Source organism: Oxyura jamaicensis, chromosome 4 (assembly GCF_011077185.1).
Source record: "Oxyura jamaicensis isolate SHBP4307 breed ruddy duck chromosome 4, BPBGC_Ojam_1.0, whole genome shotgun sequence".
Lineage (NCBI taxonomy): Eukaryota > Metazoa > Chordata > Aves > Anseriformes > Anatidae > Oxyura > Oxyura jamaicensis.
Genome location: NC_048896.1, coordinates 5015825 through 5041492, shown reverse-complemented (window position 1 = coordinate 5041492; position 25668 = coordinate 5015825). Strand labels below are relative to the sequence as shown.

Below are 25668 nucleotides of genomic sequence, written 5' to 3'. Positions count from 1 at the left end.
ATATTATGTATGTTAATTTTGTATTATCTTGCTATGTACATGGTTTAAGTATATCAGAAGAGAGGAAGAGTCTGATTAGATACTGTATTGTGTTGTCTTCACAAACTGCAAGAACATCCTTTTTCTGAAAGATACGTATATATTTTCAGTATTTGTCTTCATGAAAATATTTAGAATCGGATTTGTAATCAGTGACTCACAACCAGTGGAGACGGTATGCTGCTACAAATTACTTAATGCAATAAGAAGTCTGAGTGGGAGCCTCTCATCTTTTGAGATGTGTTTAAACAGATGCTGTATTTCTGTTCTAATAAACACTTTGCATGTTGAAGTCTGTGTAAAGCTACAAAGCACAAATGCATATTTCTACGTTACACCTAAATACAAATTAATTTAGTTTCTCCTTCAGTCATTGAAATATATGATGCCGCTGACCAAAATAAAGGTTACATCTTTTTAAAATCTACCACTGTTAAGTGGACAATTGGTTCTCTGTTGTTTCCTGAATGTTATGTTCTTGATTATTTCTCCTGAAGTAAATTGTACAAGTATGTTCCTGGTAAAGAAATGATTGTTTATAAACGTTGTTTTGCCCTGTTTTTGGCATTTCAACATGTCTTCAGTCATCTTGTCTCTGTATTTTAGAATATAATCCTGACAAAGCTTTGGCACCTTGCTGTTGAAATACTAATTCAGTTTTGATGGGCAGTCAGAGATATAAATATGGAAATAATTCAGTAGAGGAAATAGTTCATGCAAAAAAAAAAAAAAGTTACTGCTGGTAGATTAGTCTAATCTTTCTGTGTCCTACTATCTGTTATTAGAGACATAAATTTGAGTATATACAAGCTCTTTAAGCTCTTTAATTATCCAAGTTTTCTTCTCTTCTAATCAAGGCAACTCACAGAAAATAGGTATGTCCTTGACTGAGTGTTGAGTTACCACTGATTTATGCAGAAACTGACATTCTCTGCATTTATTAACAAAACCTTGTTGATACCCAATCCCCCCAGGCATTCCTAAAGGCTTTCTAATATCTCTTAAAATTCTGTTACTTAGGTGAAACTGGAAAAATACTATTTTTATTTGGAAATAATAATTATTATGCATTGCTAGATCTCCACAGCAATTAGTTATTATACTTACAATGTAGTACTATCTCAAGCTAGAGTAAAAAAGTAAACAAAATCAAACCATCAAAACCGGTGTTTGGCAATACTTTTAACTTGAGCTTTAGACAAGGGAACTGCAGAAATAAAATGTCGCTTATAAAGCATTCTCTACACTATATTGACATATCAGTAGGACAGTAATTTTGTGCCACGTGTTGCCAGACTACCTGTAGACTTGGAACATGCTAACGTGAAGAACAACATTGTCAGAATGACATTCTCATTTATTCTCTCAATAATGAGATGTATACACGAATTTTAGCAAAAACAAACACACAAACAGAAAACAAAGAAAGCAAACAAACCTTTAGCACAACCTACCTAACCTTCATGGGCACAATCATATGCTGTGAATACAAGTTATTTTGATTTTTAGGTCTGGGTTTCATTACATAAAAATCCTTCATTGTCAGACTATTGCAAAGAAACTTTTTTGTAGCAGTCAGTCTTTCAGGATATATATTTTGTACATATAATCTTGACTGTCAGAGTATTTATATTTTTCATCACTGCTTATGACTAATAACATGTAAAATATACAGTTCTTATTAATTTTAAAACCCTTTTCTACTGAATATCTCTACAGTGTTGCAAGAGAACAGAAAGTAAAAACGTATTTAGCAAATACAAATACCTTTCTGTATGATGTCTGACTTTTTTTTTTTTCCAACAGTAACAGTCAAGCTTCAGTTTATAATATACTGCACTCATTAGAAAGAATTCTTCTGGTTTTCAATGAACTAGCACAAAATGTAGGATTTTTTCTTAATGAATATTCACCAGGCATTATCTTTTTTGACTGTTCTTCCAGGCCATGAAATGTAGTTTCCTTCAGTCAGTATAATTCATTCTCTATTTTTCTAAGATATCATTCTACTGCTTCATTAGCACTTGAAATCATTCTAAATAGCTGCCTAGCCCTGGCATTGTGTTGCCATCCAAGCTATGTTTTACTTATAAAAATTATATTTCTAACAATTCCCTATTTTATCAAAGCAAAGAGCTCTTTATCAGCAATATATCATACCAATGGTGCCACTTTATGAAATAAAGCAGCTGATTTCCAATATTGTGTTACTGACTTAACATGTAAAGAGGTCACTGTAATTAGCATTACGATGTTGCCCACAACACCTAGGCTGGCTTCCCCTTCACCACTTGCTGCCCACTTAAAGCAGACTCAGGCTGGGTCAGCAGAGCATCCCAAAAGACCATCTGAAGAGGATTTCAAGCCACACAGCTGTGTCAGTGTGACGTTCAGTGCTCAAGTAGCATTTAACAAAGCCTGGGTAAATTGAGCATGGTATTTTCTAGCTGCTTGTTCTTAAACTTTTTTCTGCTTTGCATCTTCTTGTGCAGGTAAGTGTTTGCAACAGTTACCTCTTGCAAGTCATTGATAAATTTGGGTGAAAAGAAAAAAAAAAATGAGCCCTTCTCTCACTCAAAAGAGGTAATGTAGGTGATTATTCTAGTCCCATAAGTATTCTGGTAGGAAAGATATGTGACATCTGCCTCTGACAAACAAGTAAAATCAGGTTCCTGCTGTCTTTGTATATTTTCAGAAGAAATAATGTTTTTCTCTGCTGAAATTCAGTGTCTGGTAACATGTTCTCACATAAGATATGACAGGTTTATAAATGGAAATAAAACTGTAAATATCCCTCATGTATTACAAATTAACAATATGTTCATTTCAACTTTTACCAGTTTGCCTTGTTTCTTCACTCATTAATAAAACCTTAATTTTAAATATTTTTTCATACTACATGGAGGCTCATCAACCATGACATGCAAGTTGCATGAAAGATAATTTTTAATTCATACAATGGAACATTCTTATGCACATGTGAATTTACCACTGTCACTTAAACTCCAGATTGTTTTAGGAATTAAGTTGTTTTTTAAATTGTCTGTCTCTGAACTAAGAACGTTTTTAAAGAAGGTGTCTGTCAGCTCTTATGAAATGTTTAGATCAGAGCTGTCAAGTATAACTAAAAGCACAGTAGTTAAAAGACTTTGTTCATTGTTCCACAGTATTTATCAGTCTTCAGTAAGAATATTTATTTTTCCTTAAAATGTGGAATTTTTCTGTTTGTTTTGATTACAGACTTTCTGTAATTATAAAGCCCACATACAGTACATATAAATATAAATGAAATTATAAATGTTGATTGTTCTTCTTGCATATGGAATATGAAAGCTGAAGAACACTACAATGCAGGTTGCACCTGGTGCCATATATTTTGTAGAATGAATGCTGCATACTTTGACATTTCTAGCTCAATAGTTGTTGCAGGTTTAAGAATATTTCTCATAGAGAATTCTCAAAGGAAAACAGGCTGTTAGTCTGACAGTGTTATCAGCATTCTCATAATGTTGAAGCATATACTTAGTGTATACATGATACACTTTCTTTTCTTCCCCTACGCCCCTCCATTCCGCCAAAAAGGAGAGGTACTACTAGGACAACATCAAGAGGACCAGTTTTTTTTTCAGTCTGCCACAAAAGTCATCCCTTGCATCATGGAATCACAGACTTAGGTTGGAAGGGACTTATAAAGACGTCTGGTCTAATCTCCTGCTCAAAGCAGTGTATCTTGTTTAAACTATAAGAGAACATTTTTTCCAAAAGTCTAGGCCAAACTTTAAAAATGGTACATCTCCCTTTGAAAAAAATATTGAGTGCATGTTAAAAGATATGCATTTCTGAAAGCTGGACAATCAACACCATGAGCTCCTGGACAAACCTTAAAATGTCTCCACCTTTATCCACTTATACATAACAATGACCAAAAGAGATTTGTAAATGTATTAATTAGCAAAATGCTCAGATTCAATAGAAGTTCAAAAACTGACAGACTGCATGGTATCAATCCAGGCTTAGGACTTTTATAAATTGTATAAAGAATTCAAAAATATTAAAAAAAAAAAATTAAAACACAGGATATAGATAGAGTGCTTGAATTTAACACCAGGTAGCTGAAGTCTTAATGAAAAGCCAGTATTGAATATGACACATTTTGGATGCAAACCATCCAGTGTTACATTCAGAGCACTCTTGTTTCATAATAAAGCAAGCAACAATTAGCAAGCAATTAAGCAAATTGCCCATGATTATGCCATTGCTGAGCTATTTTTCATATTTTCACAACAGCACATATATGAATACATGGCTTGCAGTGCCAATGCTATTCTGTCAGCATCCAGAAGTGCCTCTCGTTTACTGAAGCATTTCATATTAAACAGCTCCCATCACAATTTCGGTGCTCTCTGCTCAGCAGGAACTCACCAGAGTGATGAAGATGACAACCTTATACTGCTCATCTCAGCCAATAGCTCCTAAGGAATGGGTTGTGTTCCCCCTGCATCCCCCTCATTTTTTCCCTCACGTGTATATACTAAATGTGATACTCAATCTCTCAATCTAAGTAGGAATTCAAGCATAATATAGGGAAATTACAGTCCAGAATTACCCCTGTGACAAGAAGCGGCCACGTGGGCAACATCATTTAATGGTTTCTGCTGTGTTAAGAGAACAGAAATAACATTAACAATAAAATAGGGAGGGCAGAATAGTTTGTTAGTATAAACTGGGATACTTTAATAAGGTCAGGAGGAAGAAGCTGTATGTAGAAACCCTGAATCATTGCTGTTATTATATATATATATATATATTATAAAAGATATATATATATATATATATATATATATATATATATATAATCCCTTTGGGAGAAGATTCCTTTGAATATTTTATTTCCTGTATGGATCTCAATAACTTAAAGACCTAAATAAATTACTAAAGTTCTAGCCTTTGAACCCTTTTATTCAAAGAGCAAGTAGGACATACCACTTCCCTTAGTCTTCAGCCTCATGTACAGAGCTTACCTCCACCAGATCCCATGAGAAATCATACTCTGAGGAAGTTTTATCTGCCAGATGTTCTAAATGTGAAATCAACAGGCATACAGGAAATCACACATTTTTATGTGCCACCTTGGCTGGCCATGCTATACTGGGTTATCTTGCTATTCCAGTGGCATTTAGTAGTCATTTCTACAAATAATTCATAACATCGGTTCTCTCTTCCTCAAACCTTGCTAAAGAGGTTGCTCCCATTTTCATTTTTACTTACACTCAAATATGTATATATACATACACATGTAGATTTAGAGAAGAATATTGTTGCTTACAGTATCCACAGTGTGAATACAGTGTAACTATACAAAATAGTTTTTAAAGTCTAAGGTGTGAGAGTGCACGAGAGAGAAAGACAGCTTAGTGATTTTATTATAAATCACTAAATACCTCAAAAGCCTGAAGATTCATGAAGAGAACTTTCATGAAGGGAACTATGAAACATTGAATTTACATAAACTCATTTGATGTGGAAACAGCAGAAAACATGTTTTTTTTTAAACTTAGGCTGTGGACACTGCAATCAAAAAAAATCAGTCTTTTGTGTCTCTGGCTAAAGAACAAAGATCTAGTCTTGGAGACAGGAAAACAGATGAACTTCAAAGAGAAAGGGAAACAGAATTTCTAGGTGGAATAAGGTCAGTAACATTTATTCTTTATATCAGACCTACATCAAAGTATTAGAGTACTTTCATACTACTCTACTAATGAATTCTAACACTTGTGACTTTATAAGGAGATGAGGTGAAAAAGTCATTCTCAGCAGAATGAAGGGTGATGAATAGGGGACAAGCAGAAGTTCCTTTTCAGGTATGTCTGAGATACCTCACATACAACAGCTTCAAGGGATAAGTATGGGTTACAGGACCTGCAGGTCTGCCTCAAGCTTCAGTATTTGCACCTTGTATTCACTTGAGTAAGTTTTCTGATGCTTCTCCATGCCAAGTGAGCTCTGTTTTCATGAAGTTCAAAAAGCTATTATTTTAAAAATAATTGACTTTACAGTAAAAATAAATTAAAATAGAATACTAAGTATTTTGTTAAGTCTTGAACAATTGTTGGCAATTATTCATGGTTCAGATGCTTTAATGAAATCCTAATTTTCAAAAGAAAACCATAAAAAAATCAAATACTAAGTAAGCATATCTTTCCTGTGGTGACCCAAGAGGGTCACGATGTTTTGAAATTGTGCTTTCATCAGATACACACAAACAGAAATTTAAAGTCAAAGACCGATAAAGCAGAAAACAAAAAACCCTACAACATTCTACAAGAAATATTCTGTGGCTTTTATGCTGTGACTCTAATTGCATTTCAAGAAAAAAAAAAAAAAAGGCATTTTTATTTATTAGAATGTAAAACAACAACAAAACAAAACATCTTATTCTTAATATGTTACCCTGAATTTATTTTGTGAATACTTCTAGACACTTTCATGGTGTTCAAATGCAATGTTTTATAGTGAAATCTAAGTAATACAGTTTATGGCGCTGACAGATATTACATTTGATTGGATGATCAACAGCTTTAAATCTATTTTCTTGGGTTCAATAAGTAACTAAAGCTGGCTGAAGCTTTTTTGACAAAGCATTTTTCCACCAAAATATTTCAAGTTCACCTGTTTTGCGATCCTGTTGATTCAAATGATGGGGGTATGAAGTATGGAAATTACTAAATTACTAAATTCCTAAATTACCAAATTCCTAAATTACCTATGATTCCCTTACCATTTACTACAGAAGAACAAGCCTTGTGCTCCACCTAATAATTGTTTTGATAGATTTTCAAGTTTTTACAAGTGATTAGGATAACTATTGTATGTTCAAGAAGTCACACTTTCAAATTCCCATAAACTGACCAGCAGCATGTCAGATCTCTTGTACTTATTAAGCTCATTAGTCATGATGTACAACCTTGTGGAATGACAAGAGAGAAATAAGATTTTGTATCTCTGCAGGACAAAAGGATTCCTCTCCTGCAGCTTTTGTCCTCCCCAGGAGGACATCCTCCATATGGCTGAAGCCGAGGTGGGTTTGTTTCTTGGGAAACCCTCTGAACTGCAGGCTCCTTGATGGCTAGACTGCGACAGCGTTTTCTAATTTTTTTTTATTTTTTTATTTTTTTCTCCACAGCAGTTTTCTGTCATTACCACTTTGTCAATCTGCCACAGACTGCCCTCAGTGGAACCAGGTATCTACTCAGCAAAGACCCCCCTCCAAAATGTGAGATGGCCATGTTTGATTAACAACTTTGTGATTGATGTAAAAATGAAATTTGAAAGGTAATAATTACATTTGTAATTACCTAGTTCTAAATCACTTATGTTTTCTGTTCTCTCTTTCTGGGCAGCTGGAACAATTAATAATAATAAACTCATTAATAATAATAAAGTAATTTAACCCTGCAGGCACATTACAAGGAGAAAGATGTTATCTGTCACCAACACAAATAGAACAATCACTAAAGAATACAGAAAGACCACTACTTCATAGTTGTTGCAAATGATAAAAGGGACAATTTGCACTCATTCTTAACATGACATCCCAATCTGCTTTTAAATATCAGCAAACATAAGGGGACAATATACAACATATGAGGAACTACTAATCATGTATCGTCCTGCAGTGGCATTTCCATAATCACTTTAAATCTATCCTATATATATGTACTAGTTAAAGCTTTCTACTCAAGAAATCATACCCCCTAGTACGGAATGAATTATCCTTTGCAGATTTAGTATACAAAAGCTCTTTCCCAGGTTTTGAGGGTCTGACAACTGACATGCATATTACCATTACTTTAAGTGATAAGGTTTGACATTCTTTTGCACTTACGGTTGCATACAGCATGACTTATATCTAAGTGCATTTGTACATTTGTATTCTTTAGGCAGGAATTTTTACAGTTTTAATTCTCACTAGCACTAATTTAGCGATAGACTTCTGCAAGTTGCTTAATTTTTCAATACTTTTTAGTATTGTTCTGAACTTCACTACTGAAGGAGTTCTGCAAGAAGCTCTCTATATTAGGTGAAACAAATGCCCTTATTTATAGGGAACTCATGTAAGTACATCAGAATTTACTCAAGTTTTAAGAAGAATTACTGGTGTAACTGCCTATCTATGAACCAAATTTCTGATGAAGAGATGAGGCTATTCTTTTAGATGAGCCTGTTCTTTTTATAAATGATTTGTTCTGGAGAGAGAGAGAGACTCTTACTATGGTATTAATTGGTATTAATGTGAAAACAAATGAAAGAAGGAAGTTTCATGTACATAAGAGTCACCATATTCTGAGTTCCAACTCTTTCAGGCTAGAACTACAAACTTTTATTTTCTTTGTTTTATCATCAGCCTTTGCGTTATCATCTAATCATTAGGTGTGTAGAAAGACCAGAGAACAAATTTAAGAGTATGAAGTTAGACTGTTATTGTGTGGGGTAGAAAGGAGGTAAGCAGACCTCCTAGATCTGTTTATATTTTCCCTAGGTACAAAATGGGCTTTATAAAAACATATTCTTTAAGAAAGTTAAATAAGTAGTGTTAAGAAATAAGACACATCAGGAAGGAGTAAAATACACAGAGTAAAATGCATATTTTCACTCAAGATAGTGACAACACAGAAAAGCTTATACATGGAGTGAGATGTTTTGTCAAACTGAAAAATGGAAATAATATGAACACTACAATTTTCACATCAATTTGAGGTAAAATGTTTTGAATTACAGTTATTTTAATCTTGTTTTATAAAGAAAATTACTTTAAATGGGTGATAATTTAAAACAGCATAATCCAAACTTCATTGTGCTCCAGTCAGGCATAGAAGTAACAGTGGCTCTAAGTGATTTGGAACAATATCTGCACTGTAGCTCAGACCCTCACTCAGAATAGACATTTAAAAGAAGAAAAGGGATACCTGACTAGAGTTTCCATGACTAGAGTTTTCCCATGAGTACAAAACCAGTAACTGCGATGTCTCCTACCTTCTAACTGGGGTTTTCAAGGGATTGCTAGCACCTTCAGAAATTTTGGCACGATTCTGATGAGGTACTACTTTCACAGTTATCTCTTAAAGCATTCAGTTGTGATCACTTTCTCCATTGTAGTTTTGCTGTTTCATTGTTAAGTTTCTCATATCACTTTACATAAGTCTTTTCCAAATATTAAGAAGTCTTTTGCATCAAGGATGCCTGCAGGTTACAGAATCACAGAATAGTTTAGGTTGGAAGAGACCTCCAAGATCACCTAGTCCAACCTCTGACCTAACACCAACAAATCTTCCACTAAACCATATCCCTAAGCTCAACATCTAAACGTCTTTTAAAGGCCTCCAGGGATGGTGACTCCACCACTTCCCTGGGCAGCCTATTCCAGTGACTAACAACCCTTTCAATAAAGAAGTTTTTCCTAATATCCAACCTAAACCTCCCCTGGCGCAACTTTAGCCCATTCCCCCTCGTCCTGTCACCAGGCACGTGGGAGAATAGACCAACTCCCACCTGGCTACAGCCTCCTTTAAGGTACCTGTAGAGTGCAATAAGGTCACCCCTGAGCCTCCTCTTCTCCAGGCTGAACAACCCCAGCTCCCTGAGCTGCTCCTCGTAAGACTTGTTCTCCAGACCCTTCACCAGCTTCGTTGCCCTTCTCTGGACTTGCTCAAGCACCTCCATGTCCTTCCTGTAGCGAGGGGCCCAAAACTGAACACAGTACTCGAGGTGCGGCCTCACCAGAGCCGAGTACAGGGGGACAATCACTTCCCTGGACCTGCTGGCCACGCTGTTTCTTATGCAAGCCAGGATGCTGTTGGCCTTCTTGTCCACCTGAGCACACTGCTGGCTCATATTCAGCCGATTATCAACTACTACTCCCAGGTCCTTCTCTGCCAGGCAGCTTTCTAACCACACATCTCCCAGCCTGTAGCTCTTCTTGAGGTAGTTGTGCCCCAGGTGCAGAACCTGGCACTTGGCCTTGTTGAACTTCATACCGTTGGCCTCGGCCCATTGGTCCTGCCTAACCAGATCAAAATATATATTATAGAAATATATATTATAAACATTCCCTTTTTCTTTGCTGAGGGAAAAACAAACAAACAAAACAAACAAACAAAAAAAACTCTCAGAAAATTCACTGCTGAGTTTTAATTCTCATCTGGGTTCCTTTGAACAACCTCCAACAGTGACTTTCAGAATTTCTTTAATGTTCTTAGTTTTCCAAAACATTTGTCAACTAAAATATAAAAATATATTATTTTGAACTAGGGTGATAGAGGGTAGCTTACTTTTCTAAATCAGATCATTTTCTCAGCACTTTGGACAACTGACACATGATGAGGATAACTTAGGGCAGATCAACTTTTGACACAATTCTTTAAAGAAAGGATTTCTCATAGAAAAAAAGAAAAGAAAGGGAAAGGGAAGAAAATAATAAGAAAAAATGCAGCATTAGGGAACAGTCATGGCTGTGATTATTCTGGAAGATTTTAGGACCAGCAATATCATACCAGAAAATGTGAGAAAGCAATTGCTGACAGTAATCTTTTCAGCCCATTTCAATTGCTGTCACGATAACCATGAGTATTATTTTGACTCTTGAAACAAAGTGTTTTTTTGTTTGTTTGCTTGTTTTTATTGTTTTATTTTTTCTTTGCTTATTAAAAAAAAAAAAAAAAAAGAGTTCACCAAGTATAAAGGGTGGGGATATAAAGTTAAGCACCCAAATTTTCAGGAAAGTAAATTCCATTATTTTAGAAATGTTTTAATATAGGAATATAAAATTGATTATCTCTATCTTGCATTATTTGCATAAACATAGTTTTTGTATCACCACACGCTATGTGTCTAAATTGAGGATTCTGGAGAGATATTTGTGCAATTTCTAATTTCAGAGAGTCAGTGTTCAGTTTTGATTCAGATATATTTGCATAACAAGATGTCCTAACAAAAGAAAATAATTTGTATTTTTATACGTTGAATAGACCATAATTTTCTTTGAAAAAAAAAAAAAAAAAGATTTTTACTCTTGTTTTATAAGTCTGGCTAGGCTAATAAAACCTGTGTTATTAAATAAGGTGAAATACTGCCATTCAGATTTGTCAAGGAACTTACTGCTTTCCTTAGTACATGAGATTCAATCAGCGATTTCTCTACTACATAGAGTATCCCTTAGAAAGGGATTTAAAAAGATGTTCAGTTCTTATAAAGTCACTAAAGCTTAGCATCCAGCACTTTAGAAAGTTTAAGTTTCAAAGTTTATGTTTAGTTTGTTAATCCTGGATGTAGCATGCATAAATCGAAGTTAACCAAATAAAGTTACATCAGAACAATTCTTTTTAGAAATGGAACTCCCTATACTGCCCTTATCTTTATAAGAGCAGATCCACAAAAGCATGTAAGTTCTTTATTTATTTATTTATTTTTATTTTTTCATAAGCTCTACAGAAAAGATATTTTAAGTCTGGGGTATGTGCTGCTCTGGCAGATGTATATATAAAGCTCTCAAAATGTTTGGCACTCATTTCTTCTTACGAAGGCACAAACCTGAATTTTTGGAGTTGACATTACCTAATCTTTACTGGAATACATTTGACAATTGTCTTTTATAAAGCAAGTATGGTTGGCAGGAGCAGTTCATACTTAGTCCGTATTCCAAATGGCTGCTTAAAGATCTTTCCGTGGTTTTTAATTAACCATAGGATACAAAAAATAAATAAATAAATGAAAAGCTACCAGTCAATTGCTGGCTAAATGTTCACTAGACTGTTATTGAACCTCTTCAACTATTTATTCCTTAATTCATCTGTAGTCTCCTAGAGATGTCATTAATATGCTCAGAGTTAATTCATTATCATCTATTGCTTCTATTCAAGCTCATGTTAACAGAATAAATTCATCAAAAATGATCAGACTTGAAAAGACAGATTTGGATTCTAACAGAGAATAATTTATCATGGCTGGGAAAAAGCTTCCCACCAACTGGGCTGTTTGAATGCTGGGAGATGAAACTGTAATGACTGCAGAACCTCTGTAGAAAAGGACATTAAAGTCTCAATGAGAAAACAAATAAATGATAAAGCCAAGGATGTACTGCCAAAATATGTATGTTCCTGACACTGATTCTTTTTTTTTTTTTTTTTTTTTTTTTAATTATTTTTACACTTGCAGCCCTCTCACCCTATGTGCTGTCTTGAGGCAGAAGTAATTATTCAGGCTCTGCTGTCCATTTGCATACTGCAGATCCTAGGAGATACAGAGGGGCACCACCACACAAGTTCAGGAGTGACAGTGGCTTTCAAAGCTTTACAGAAATGTTACTGATATTCTGAGTGTTGCAAGCTGTTAATCAATAGATCCATGAGACGTAAGTCTTCATAGTAATACTGCATAATGTGACGCTAATCTATTTTATTCAAAAATTGTTGTAATTATCACTTAAATAACAGTAATTAACAGATTGAGTAATCTACTATAGTAAGTATGCTACGCTTTCTAGGTATCTACTTATAATCTGAATTCCAGGAACAGCTGGAGAAAACAGCATTTATAACACATTTTAGGTGTTAAAATGATTTTTCCCTCTCTCTTTTTTTTTCATTATAACTCTATTATATAGAAGAATCGGAAAGCACTGTGACACTGTCATGAGTGTGGTACCACTGCAATATGACTTGTGGACATTTATTTTAGAAACTGGAAGCATTTGTTTAATCACCACATTACAGCCAATATTGTAGCTGTTATAGTTTCACCCAGTTATTTTATCACCAGCTGGAGCAAAGGAGGAATTTCCCTTCTCCTGTACTAGAAGCTGCTGTATACTGGACACACCCATTTCCCTAAGAGATTGTTACGCCATTTATCTATCCCTTTATATACTTTTATTCTAATTCTCTATGTACCAGAGCCATTTTTCTCTTCCTTGTCTTGTCACACTGAGCAATTATGCTACTTCAGGACTTGAGTAGTTCAGTTTCCCTGGAGAAGGGAAATAACAAATAAACAAAAACCAGCAACGAGTACTCCAGACCTGCTCAAGAAATACAAATCTTACTAGGCACTGCCTAGATATTTTACAGATGATCTTAAAAGAGCTTAAATAAATATTTGGAAATGTCAGTATGAAAATATCAGTATAAGTATGTAGGTTTATCTGGCTGTTTCAATCAGAATATACATCCTAGTTTTCTTCCCCCTTCCATTCTTTCATATTCCAAAACCAAATAGAATCATGCTTCCAGCTTCACTGCTATCACTATTTTGGCATTCCATTTTAGATTCAAGATATATACTTAATTTATTATATTAATGCCTTCAATCTAAAAAATTCAGTGGGGTGAATATGCTAAGTGTCTGATCAGTACATAATGCCACAGTGAAGAAACACTATATTAAAAAAAAAAAAAAAAAGAGTTAACATTTCCCAGTGAAGTAGTTAAAAGTTAGGAAGTGCAGATTCTGCAGTATTAATTTATCTCCCTTGTGTAAATGCGTTTTGATGCAAACTTTAATTAAATTATCATATACTATTTTTCTCATAGGACTCTTGGGCCCAATTCAGAGAGTAAGTAGTTATTCGATATTTCTCATCTACTTTAATCAGCATGTGGCCATACACCTTTTTAATTAATACTTTCAAAGCCTTGTCTTGAATGCAGATTTATTCATTTCATTGCATGCTTCTTATGTCATTTTCACAGCACAACCAAAGTTTAATGAACATAAATAATATTGCACTTGGATTATTTGCTTTATTGAGGCTATTTGCATGCTGGGAAAATGAGACAAAGAAATTAAGTAAAATTCTGAAAGATCTCCATTATTTCTGGGTGCCCAACTTGAGCTAGCTTATACCTGATTTTGCACACATTTTCTTTTACACTAAACTTTCAATGCATATCTGTTGGAGTGGTGATCAATGCCATTGGCACCTAAGAAAATCTCAAGGAGAAAACATAAGAATCACAGAATGGTTTGGCTTGGAATGGACCTTTAAAGATCATCTAGTTCCAACCTCCCTGTTTGAACTTCACGAAGTTCAAAATCTGAATTTTGTGAAGCCTTACCAAATTTTAGTATGGAGAGCAATTATAGCTTTTTTCCTTGATATGCTCTATTTTATGTGAATAGACTTATGCATGACAACTTTGTCTCTATATCCAAGTGGATATCTATATCTGTATATCTATATCAGTCTATATCCAATCTATGTTGCAATACTAAATTTCCTAGAACAAAGTTAGTTTTTCTTTACTTTTTATAGTTTTCTGAAAGCATTCCAAAGGATGACCTATTTTCTATTTCAAGCTCTGCTTGAACTGTTTTTTATATTATACACTGCTTCTATTTTTCCTCCTACTTGGAATAGACATGTTAATGATTTATCTTCCACTGTCGTTAGTAAATCTAACCAAATATAATATCAGTAAACCAATATACACTTTAAATAATCCTCCTGTGACAAGAGCTCATTATTTTTATACACCACTAAAAATCCCGGCAGTATATGTGCTTTGATGATTTGATATGGCATCAAATATTTCCATAAGATAAATCTGAATATACCATTAACTGTAAAATAATAAAATGTAATGATTTCATTAAATTCTACATGATAAAGCAATTTCTAGAAATTCCTCAAGGTGCTTCTCAGAATTTAACTTAAATTATTTCACAGAGTAGATTGTACTACAGTTAGAACTCTTCCCATGATTTTTGTATGCAAATTAAATATAAATTTAGCCATATGTAATTCAAAATACAAACATACATCTGCATATCTCAAAACTACTGTGTTGTTATCTCTACTGATTAGTATTTTATTTTGAAGACCTTTTCATGTATATTTCTGACATGGGTTGTAAACTTCCCTTCCTAACCCCTGTAGGCAGACTACAGTTCTGTGCAGTGAAGTTAAACACTTCTTTCCTCAGGGAACATGCTAAATACAAAGACAGATAATGAAGTGAGAGAAAGGATACATATGCAGAAGAAAGCGTAAAATATTTGAGTGCTGAAAGTCTGCTCTTCCCCCTTTATATTTCCAATACAGTCATCATCTGTGGAAAAGTAAATCTTACAAATCATTATCATACAGATGACAAGAAGTTAAGAATTGATTCAGAAGGGCTATGTACAACTACATACAGAGGCCTGTTCACACAATATGCCAAGATCAATTAGTTACATCCAAGTCAGCTCAGGCATAACTAGTTTTCATCTCCCTTTATAATATTTACTGCTTTAGCTTCTCCCTCAAAACGACAGAAGAACAATACCCCACAGAGCACTGCATTAATGTACCTAGTGTGAGGCAAAATTTCAACCTCTCCAAAGCAAAGACTTGGTCATTTTATTTCTTCTACTTCATAACGAAGATAGGTGATATATTAGGAAATCTTCATTATATTCTCGATGGTCAAGCTCTTAAGAAACTAATATTAAAATATTACGTTGCTAAATGGTATACCATTACCATAACATCACATTAGATCTATTACATTAGCATGTTATTTCCATGCTAAATGACCAATACCAATTTACTGATCATGCTAAATGGCTAGTAACATAGATCACCTTACACAACGTATTTGATTTCTAGTCAGCCAAGTGTGCTTTTCTTCTCCTATAAGACATTAGACAGAACAACAAGTCATCCTTATATGTGAAGACTTTTAAACTACTTTTATACTTTTCTAAAAATCGGGTCAGTCTCAGATCATGAAACATACTTGAATTTAAGTACCTGTGTAAATGAATATCAGTGACAGTTCATGCCAATCATTTTGTGCAACTTCTTTCATAAAACATGACAAATAGCTCATAAATCATGTTGGGAAAGAAAAAAAAAAAGGTAAAAAAATCTCATCAAATGACTGTTTTGAGGTTGGCTTGTTTTTAATTTATTTGTTTTTAATAAAGACAGCTGAGATTATCTAAAAGTTGCTTTTAGGAATATATATATAACCTTATCAAATTTTCAGAAGTAAGCATCGCTGGAGACAAGATGCAAAAAGAAGGAATAAAAGAATAAAAATAAACCCATGGGAAATGACTGGGATGTTTCCCTTAGACATAATTTAATATTGTTATAGTATGCAAGTCTATATTGCAGGGGGAAAAATCTTTGGATATTTGGGTGTCTATTTAAAATAAAGACTTTTCAGAGTACTTTTCATAGATCCAACAGTTGATAAAGAACTCTTTTAATTTCATTTTTTGTTTCTAAGGAAGATGAAGTAATATTTTAACAAGTGATTACAGAATATATAGCAGGTACAAATAGTTGTTTCATAGAGAACAATTTCAGATCACAACAGATTAAATATTTATCTAATTTCTTGCTCATTTCTTTGTCTTTCCTGTCCTTTCCCCAGGTTCCCTCCTTTCCCATATACCTTATGCAGAGGTGAGGCCTTATGTTTAGTCAGTAGCCAGTTACAACTTCTCAGGTGCAGTTTTTCATCACAAGAAAATATGGTAATCTTACACTTATTAATTAAACTACCGTCTCTAAACAAACTGCTAAAACTCCTATATTCACAGCTTGCATATCTAATCTAGATAACAGGATAAACAATGTGATTGCCAAACTTCATGTAGAAATGAAAACAAAAACACCCTGTATCCATTCTTCTTTGTAGAGTTCCTAAACAAAGAATAAGTTGTACTTTTGGGTAGAAAATCTAATCTGCATTTAAATAGATTTTTTTCCAAATAATAAACAAAAGCCTGAAGCAACATTTTTCCAGCAAGTCATGCTGGTAATTCACAGACTAATCCTTCTATCTCTATCTATAATTCTTTCTACCCTTGTACATTCATTTTCTTACCAGTTTATCAATGCATCTTGACAGTTGGAGTTCACAGTATCAACAGTTACTTTGCATTTCCTCAAGTTTTTTCAAAGCTGAGCCTAAACTTAAAACTTTGGGTGATTGGATACTCAAGGGAAACTGCAGTAGAATCACCTTTAAAAAAAGGAGGAGAAATTATTAACCTTAAGAGTGAGAAACATGACAGATTGAAGGGATGTGCTTTCCACGTGAAATACTAACTACAACAGAACAGCTTCTAAGGTACAGCTACAATATACTATGTGACATTACTGAAAACTTCTGATGCATTTGAAGGTGGTATTCTCTGAGTTCTAAACAGCTGCTGATGCAGATCATATAGCATCTCGTGATCCAGAATAAGCATAATGGCAAACCAGATGTCACCAAATCAGCAAGCATGTGCAATTTTGTTAACAGCTAGCCAAATGGCTAGTTATAATGAAAGAATGGGCTACATCTTCATTTTCTGACCATCACTTTGCTCCTCTTTGAGGCTGCAGTATAATACCACTACCCACTTGAAGAAATCAAAAGCAGTGGCCACATAGAACTCCCCAAAATGAGAGATTTATGTTTCAAACAGAAGGTTGCTAAATGCTAGAAATTAATTTTAAAAACCTTTTGAAACAGGTAGAAGTTCAATTTTCAGATGCTACCTTGTTACACAAGCAGAGTATTTTATTATTTTCTTTAAAGGAAGAGATCTAATTCTACTTTGAGTACACAACTCTCCTACTGCTTTGTCTCTGAACAAAGTATTTGTATATTGCAGCACAGAAATTAAAAGACCTGAAAAAAGAGAGCTCTGTTCTAAATGTAAAAACATTGAAGAAAGACATTACTAAATGAGAAGATGCTTCAGAGGGAAAAAGTGGAAGGATAGAGTTAGCATTCTAGGTGAGATTTACCAAATTCTCAGATATAAAGAAAGCTAGTACCAGATGAGCTATAACTAATTTAATTCAGACTTCTCTCCTTTAATAAATGTCACTTCTAATTAGTGGAATGCCTACTATTTTTTTTTCTACCTGACTCCCACTTTAGTCCTAATATTGACAGACCATCAGCACATTATCCTTTACAATATTTTCTCATTCTACAGCCCAACAAATTTGACCTATAAATCTATTTCATTATTAGATGCTGTTCTAAGCTGGCTCATTCTTTAAAGGACCAAGCAGACCTGTCTTTCTTTGAACCAATACTGTCTGCAGGTATTGCATACCTGTCAGGCACTGTGGTCACAATGTAGGGGTTTTTGTTTCTTTCTTTCTTTGCAGAAAACAGAGTTATAACTCGACTTGTGAATGATATATATATATATATTTTTTTTTTTGAGGGGGGGGTGGTTATGAAAAAAGATATCTTAGGAATCAGTCCTCCTACAGACTGCAATTATTCATGTTCAGGGAAGAAAAGCAATATTAAAGATTCTGTATAAGGACTTGATAAGCTTATTTAGTAAGCAGGAAAAAAAACAAATTACCAATTACTCTCTCAAGGAAAAATTCTCTTTATGAAATAAAGCAGTGTGCCAATAAATGTGTACTTATTTTAGGTAGAAGACACTCAGTCTTCAAGGTAGCAGATGATTATTATGTAAATTACTAGGCTGAAGGACAAAATGGTTCTAGGTAGGAAAGAAATAACCTCTCCACTTTGTAACTAATGATAAGTTCAAGAAAGAAAAGCGTATAAAGTAATTCATTATTGATGGATAAATATTAATTAGAGGCAGTGTAATAAAAATAATTTACTTTTCATCAATAACAGTCTGGTGTATCTAGAAACTGTAAACTGTTCCCAAAATATATAGGGGCTATTTTAGCTATGACTGGAGGCTTAATGTCTCACTGTTCCACTGAAGAGTATGTAGGCATCCAGAGGGGAAACAAAATCCCACTTAAAAGTCAGTCAAATCACAAAGAATAATTAAAACACTATTATGTTATTTGCAAAGTCAACTCTGGAGATTATTCTTCCAACATGTAGTACAGAAGGTCAGGCTTCCTCACCTTGATGGCAGATATGCAGATATTGTGCAGAACTTACTCAAACCCTTTTGTGCAGTCAGTTTAAGAGCCAGGCACAAGACACGTCTTTTCTGCTCCCCGATGGGTAACAAGGCACAAGGAAGTGAAGGAGAAGAAAAACTGTATGTATTCCCTCAGTTCTCATTTGCTCCAGAATTAGCAATCTGTATCTCAAGGTCCTTAAAGAAGAATATGTAGTGCTGAACAGAAGAGACTAACATCTGACCCCCTTTCTATTTGGGGGACAGTGCATTTTTGTACTAAATTTGCTATATTTTGACACCAGAGGCATCCCATGTCACACAAGAATTGTCATGTCTCTTAAGCCTAAGCAAACATGACTTTCTGAGAATCAAATTCAAAGATCAAGGAAAATGTCATATCTAGACACCATTTTTTAGAGCTGCATTCACCTGTACCTCTGATTTTTGCATCTCTGGGATGCTTTTTCTTTCAATCCACATAGGTAAAAGCTTCTTTTTCAAAATGAAAAAGTCCTTCATTGCAGGTGTCCTGGTTTCAGTTAGGACGGAGTTAATTTTCCTCCTAGTAGCTGGTAGGGTGCTATGTTTTGGATTAGGATGAGAAGAGTGCTGATAACATGCTGATGTTTTAATTGTTGCAGAGCAATGCTTACACTAAGCCAAGGACATATTAGCTCCTCGCTCTATCCTGCCAGTGGGCAGGCTGGGGGTGCAGCAAGAGCTGGGAGGGGACAGAACCAGGACAGCTGACCCAACTGGCCAAAGGGGTATTCCATACCATCTGACGTCATGCTAAACAATATATAGGGGTGGCTAGCCAGGGTGGGGGGGGGGCGGCTGCTTGGGGATAGGCTGGGCATTGGTCAGCAGGTGGTGAGCAATTGCATTGTGCATCACTTGTTTCGTACACACTATTATTATTATTATTTTCCTGTCTTAATAAACTGTCTTTATCTCAGCCCACAGGCTTCACTTTCCTGTTTCCCTCCCCCATCCCAGAGAGGGAGGGGGAAGGGTGAGCGAACAGCTGTGTGGTGTTTAGCTGCCAGCCAGGTTAAACCACAACAGCAGGTTCTCAGAAAGCAGAGACCCTAAGCAGGATGTAGCATGAAAGCAATCAGGAAACTACTAAGTAAAACAGAATCATCAATTTGGAGAAATTACAAAAGTGTAGTACAACAGTTTTTGGCCTACCTTAAAGAATATTTATGTTTTTCAAACTATAATCTGCCAAAGAACAAATTTACCCACTTAATGCTCTATTTGAACAATATTTTCTGTAGGTATTTTGTTATTTTTACTGAAAAAAAAAATGTTAGAGTTCCTCGAGGAGTCATACAATATGAATAATGGCATTCATAAAGTGAGTTAGAAGTCAAAAGTAAATAAGTGTTGAACTGCAATAATTAAACTATGCAATATAAATGATCAATCCATTAGAGTTCACAGCAAAGGTAAGACGCTGATCCTGCATGTACAGTGCCACTAATGTAGAATGGATTTTAAAAAACCCTTTAATTATGTAGAATTAAGTGGTCACTTCTCTTAATTGGAAGCAAGACAGAATTCAAATGTAAAGAGGAAAAGCTCATTTTTAATATAGGAACGTAGCTCTCCCATCCCTCTTGCTCTGGCACCATGCTAAGCGGTCCCACACAATGGGCTTTGACCTCTGCCTGTTGCCACATGCCCAGTCAGCTCAGCCATGCTTCACCCAGCAGAGCACTGAGCTCTGACTGCTCCTCATGGAAAGGGTTGTTGCTAAGGTGTAGTGTCAGCTCTCCCCATCCTTACCTCAAAGAGCTGAGCACATTTAACTTTCTTACCAAGTTACTGGCAGTTCAGCCTGAGGAATCAGAAGAAAATAAAAAGGCAACTACTGGGCCACTGGCTACTCCAATGAAACAAGTATTTTGCTGTACTACTTAGAACAGATATTGACAAGCACACGTCTCCCCTTCATGAAGTTAAAACTTTACCTTGAGTGACTATGGCATTAGAGAGTAATTGAAAGATCATGGGAGAGCATTCTGGAGCCAGCTAACAGGAAAAACAAATAGATAAATAAATTAATGATCAAGCTATATTAAACATTTCCACCCTCAATACCACAGACATGCCTAGATTTTTAGGGTAACTCCAAGTTAGCCCTACCCTTAGGAAAATAAATAAATAAGAACAGAATTTTAGCCTTATAACTAAAGAAAGTTGGTGGAGTTTGTTTGTTTGTTTTGGGGAACACCACTAAAAATCTAGCAGTCACTTCTGAACAGATTTTTTTTTTTTCCTTTAGTGTTGTTAACATAAATCACGCTTCTCCTACAATCTTTCTGGTACACATGTGGATACCATAGCAACTATCACTATGTACAAATCCTATGCTCATAAAACACACAACTGAGTGATGAAGGGATTTTTATCTGTAAATCCAGAGATCTGCAATCACCCAATAGCCATGCCTTAAAGGTACAAATAATTATAGCATAGTCTTTATTATTTTTTTTTTAACATAAAAATCCAGCAGCAGCAACAAAAAGTTCAAATATGCTTTTCCAACCTAGCTATGTTGAGATCAGCATTACAGCGCTCTTAAGAAACTGAGTAATTAATTACATTACCTTCAGTGTTAGTGAGTAACTGTCAGGAAATAGCCTTAAAATCCAGATTCTGTTTTAATTTGTTATTTATAGGAAGAAGTCAGGTTTTCAGGTCACTTAATACAAAATAACTTAGACTGTGAATACTAAAAGAGAAGTAGAGTTAAAATAGACATAGATTTAAGCAGAAGAGGTGCTTAAAATTATACAATTGCTTGAAAACAAACCAACCTAATGATCAAACACAAGGATGGGAGTAGGAATGCAAGGCCAAGGCACAGAGCAGGATGGCTCCTTCCCTGGTAGCTCATAGTCATATGACTGCATTAGCAAGGACAAGCTATCTCTCTGTACTAACCCTTCACAGAACCATCTCACATCCTCAGTCACTAAAAGATAATATTTTAAAAGATTTTGAAAAATGAGCTTTTATCTATTATAAAACACATACCTCAGTTTACATTGGGTGAGAGAAAGTGTGTAGCAACAAATTATGTTCAGAACTGTTCTTGTTTTGCCTGAATTGCTTTTTTTCAAAATCCACACTAATTAAAGAAATGTTCAGAAGAGTGAGATTTCATTAGCCTTTTTTACTATGGGCAGGGATGTGTTTCGAGTTACTGGATTGCAGAGGTTATATTCAGATAATTGAAAAGAAAGGTGAAATTGGGTGAAATTGTACTTTACCTAATGGTTATTCTTACAGAGCTTAGTTTGCTATTATATTCAAGTTTTCAAGAAATACCAGGAAAAAATCTTCATCTTACCTTTGAATATTTTAGTTCATTTTATAAGCATTATAAACAGTGTCAATTAAAGAAGCAATAACTAATGCAATAGTATTTTTTTCTTGCAGGGCCAGAGTCAGTGACTCTGATCAAGATATCAGTGACAATGATCAAGAATTCAATGTTTTTGCTATAGCATCCTTGACAACTGCCATTTATCAAAATATATCAACAGTAATAAATAAGTCATTACTGTGTATCCCAAATAATTAGACCTTTTAGACAAACCTCTCTGGACCTCAGCTGTTGCCAGTTACCTCTTGTAACCGGCATGCTCATCCTCGACCCATAGTGTTCACATACGTAAGATGCAGCAGCCATGATAAAGCAGTCAGCTTTCCTCTTTACTGCTCACTCACGCTCTTAGAACAAAAAACAGTATAAAGTACCAATACACTGAATTGCCAAAAAACAAACTAGATAGAATCCACCATAAAGAGTCACAGAGGATTAACCTGGCATGTCACTTACTGCATTAACCAGCAACTGCAATGAATCATGATCATCATCGCACTGTAGGGAATTACTTTGTTGTTTTGTTAGCAAAGTACTAACAGTACAAACCCTGGACTAAATTAAATTGGTGTCGGGAATGCTGACTCAGATGTATCTTGCTCTCTGTTTCTGAGAGCCTTAATAAAAAAAATAATAAAAATAAACAACTGTATGATTATATGTACCATTGTTGCCTGAAGAGAATCAAATGATTTCAACCAAGCAGCTTAAGAATTCTCATTAACATGAGCTGTTAAGATGTTAGTAACAAGTTGTTAGAAAAGCATTATATACATGTATATATTCTTTTGCTATTGCTACATAAGTTCAATTTTTGGGAAGTCTGAAATTGGGAAACCCCAGAGTAAGAATGCTAAGAACACTTGGATGAGCAAGAATGTATTAAGGCAGTCTCAAGCATTTCTTGGCAAAAAAATATCTAAGACATGGTTCAAAACACTGTTAATCTGTTACAAAAGGAGAAATATATCCTTACGGATATTTCACAGATAAACACATTATATGAGAAAATATATGGTCCACAAGATGAACAGGCTACCTGAGAAAACAAAATTGGATGGATGGTCCACAGAATGGATACCTTAGCAAAAGAAAGAAAACAAAAACCCTTTAATTAACCCTTCACAGAAATCACACAATTTAAACATGGAGAATCAAAGTTGGCCATAACTAATCAGAGAGGTGTAACCACATCCGAAGCATGTATGCAACACTAACAAAAAATAATGAGGTATACAGATACCCTTTTTCTTCAGCATTGGGTTAAGCAGAAACAATCACTCTGGTAGTCTGTACTGCACTGCTTTATATAGAACAGATTGTTTTCTCTTCATTAAATTGAACTACATCTTAGGATCTGGTTTAAGGTTGCTTATATTATATTTGATGGGTCTGGTTATTCTTCTTTGAGGATTGGCTGTTAAGGCTGGATGCAACACTACACAATGAGAACACTGATGAAAATGAGAGCTGTTTTCATTCAAGTAATAACACTCAGAATATCAGAATACATTCTGCTGTGCCAGAGTATGCCAAATGTAATAATGAGGTGCCATGCCCCTGTAAAAATGCAAGCAATATGACAATGACTAATGAAGACTGAACTGAAGGTTGAGTGAAAAATAATGGATCAGAGATTCTATAGAGAAATCCCAATTTCTACTGTAAATACACTTCTGATGGAACTTGTCTAAAGTCTCAGATCACTTGTAGATAACACGTCACACTTCCTGAATTGTAGAGTTTGGGCATTTTGAAAAGATCCAAGTTAGTCCTAATTAATACTGTAACATGAACAGCAAATTCATGTTTGGCCTGAACTTTAAGAAACTTACTGCAATCTCCTTGAAGACATGACATTATAAGAACCCCTCACAAATTAGCTCATATAACAGAAGATAAAATTGAGTTTACCCTTTAGTAAGGCAGAGTTCACAGTCTTCAGGTTCTGAAAGTAAAAATTGGAGCTGAAAGAGGCCAAATTGTTTTAACATTTAACCAATTTGGATCAGACGGACTGAAGTCTGCAGTAACAACGAACTAATCAAAGTATAAAGGAAACTCAATTGTCCCATTTTGTTCTACTGAAAAGTGGGTTTCTAGTAAAGCAGTTAATACAGTGAGGGAATGACCTGTCATAGTCATGGCACACTTGACAGTGCTGTTGCTTCTAGTTTATGAACTCCGTGACTATTTGTGATTCTCTTCATGTACCAAATCAAAGGCTGAGGGACAGAGCATTCCAGGCCCGCATATGAGCTTGTGTTGATGGCCAGCTTGTGCATTATATCTTTATAAGATAAAGATATGTATTATATTTACCATTTTCAAAGTTTGGGAAGCCACATGTTAGTATAACATAATTAGATATAATTGCATGGCTAAAGTTTTTGGGAGCCCTTTCAATTTCTTTTTGGGTGATTTCAAACATGACAAAAATTAAGCACTCCAAGAAATACCATTTAGAGGATGAGAATTTTGGTTGATTCAGGATATACTTCACCTTAATAGTGCCTTTATTTTATATGTGGTCTCTAGGAAGTCCTTTACTGAAGAATGGAAATGTATGCTGCTGAACAAAATGTTTCTTGAAAAAATATTTCACACAAATGCACACACAGGAATCCATGCAGTAGAGGCTTATTTGCTATTTCATGTACTAGCTAGCAAGAAAAGATGTCCCAACTTTTAAACCTAATTCCACTGTAGATGACGTACACTTCTACTCCTTCAGAAGTGGATGGAAAAATGTAAAAATTCCCACCTGACCCAAAGTTTTGATATAGTAATAAAATTCAAAGCATTATTCTTCATCAGGTTGAGTAATCACAGTGTTTCTTAGAAAGTGGACAATAAATATATTTCTGCTGATTGAACCAATCCAATCTGATGGAAATCGGTGCAGGAATTCACATTGCTGTGGCATGGAAACCAGTTACATGATGTAAAATGGTAGATTGCATTGTTAATGAGAATGCGTAAGTGAAGTTTCCAGTAGCATATATTTCAAGCAGAACCATCCCAGTTTTTTCTTGAGGAAAACAAAAAATATTCTGCAACTATGGAGGCAGGTACTTTAAAAAATTCTAACACAAAAGGTGCAACAATGATCACAAAATAACATGTAGCCTATGACAGACATGCTGCAAATTAGATGTCATCTTAATAAGCAGGAGGAAGAATATTTTTCAAAGATGTAAAATAATTTCGAAGAAACTGATACAGTTACCTCTGTATGTGTTAGGCTAAAACAATATTTAAGTGGCTATTATTCTGCTCAGGAAGTTTGTTCTGCTGTGCATTCCACTGAATTAGATCAAGAATAAATTTGG

The 25668-nt window shown here is 34.8% G+C and overlaps 1 protein-coding gene across 5 annotated transcripts in view; it reads right to left on the bottom strand.

The window, feature by feature from the left end:
• The window catches only part of PCDH11X (protocadherin 11 X-linked), a 489383-nt gene that overhangs the window by 5604 nt on the left and 458111 nt on the right, over positions 1-25668 (bottom strand). The gene's annotated exons all lie outside the window — the stretch shown is intronic.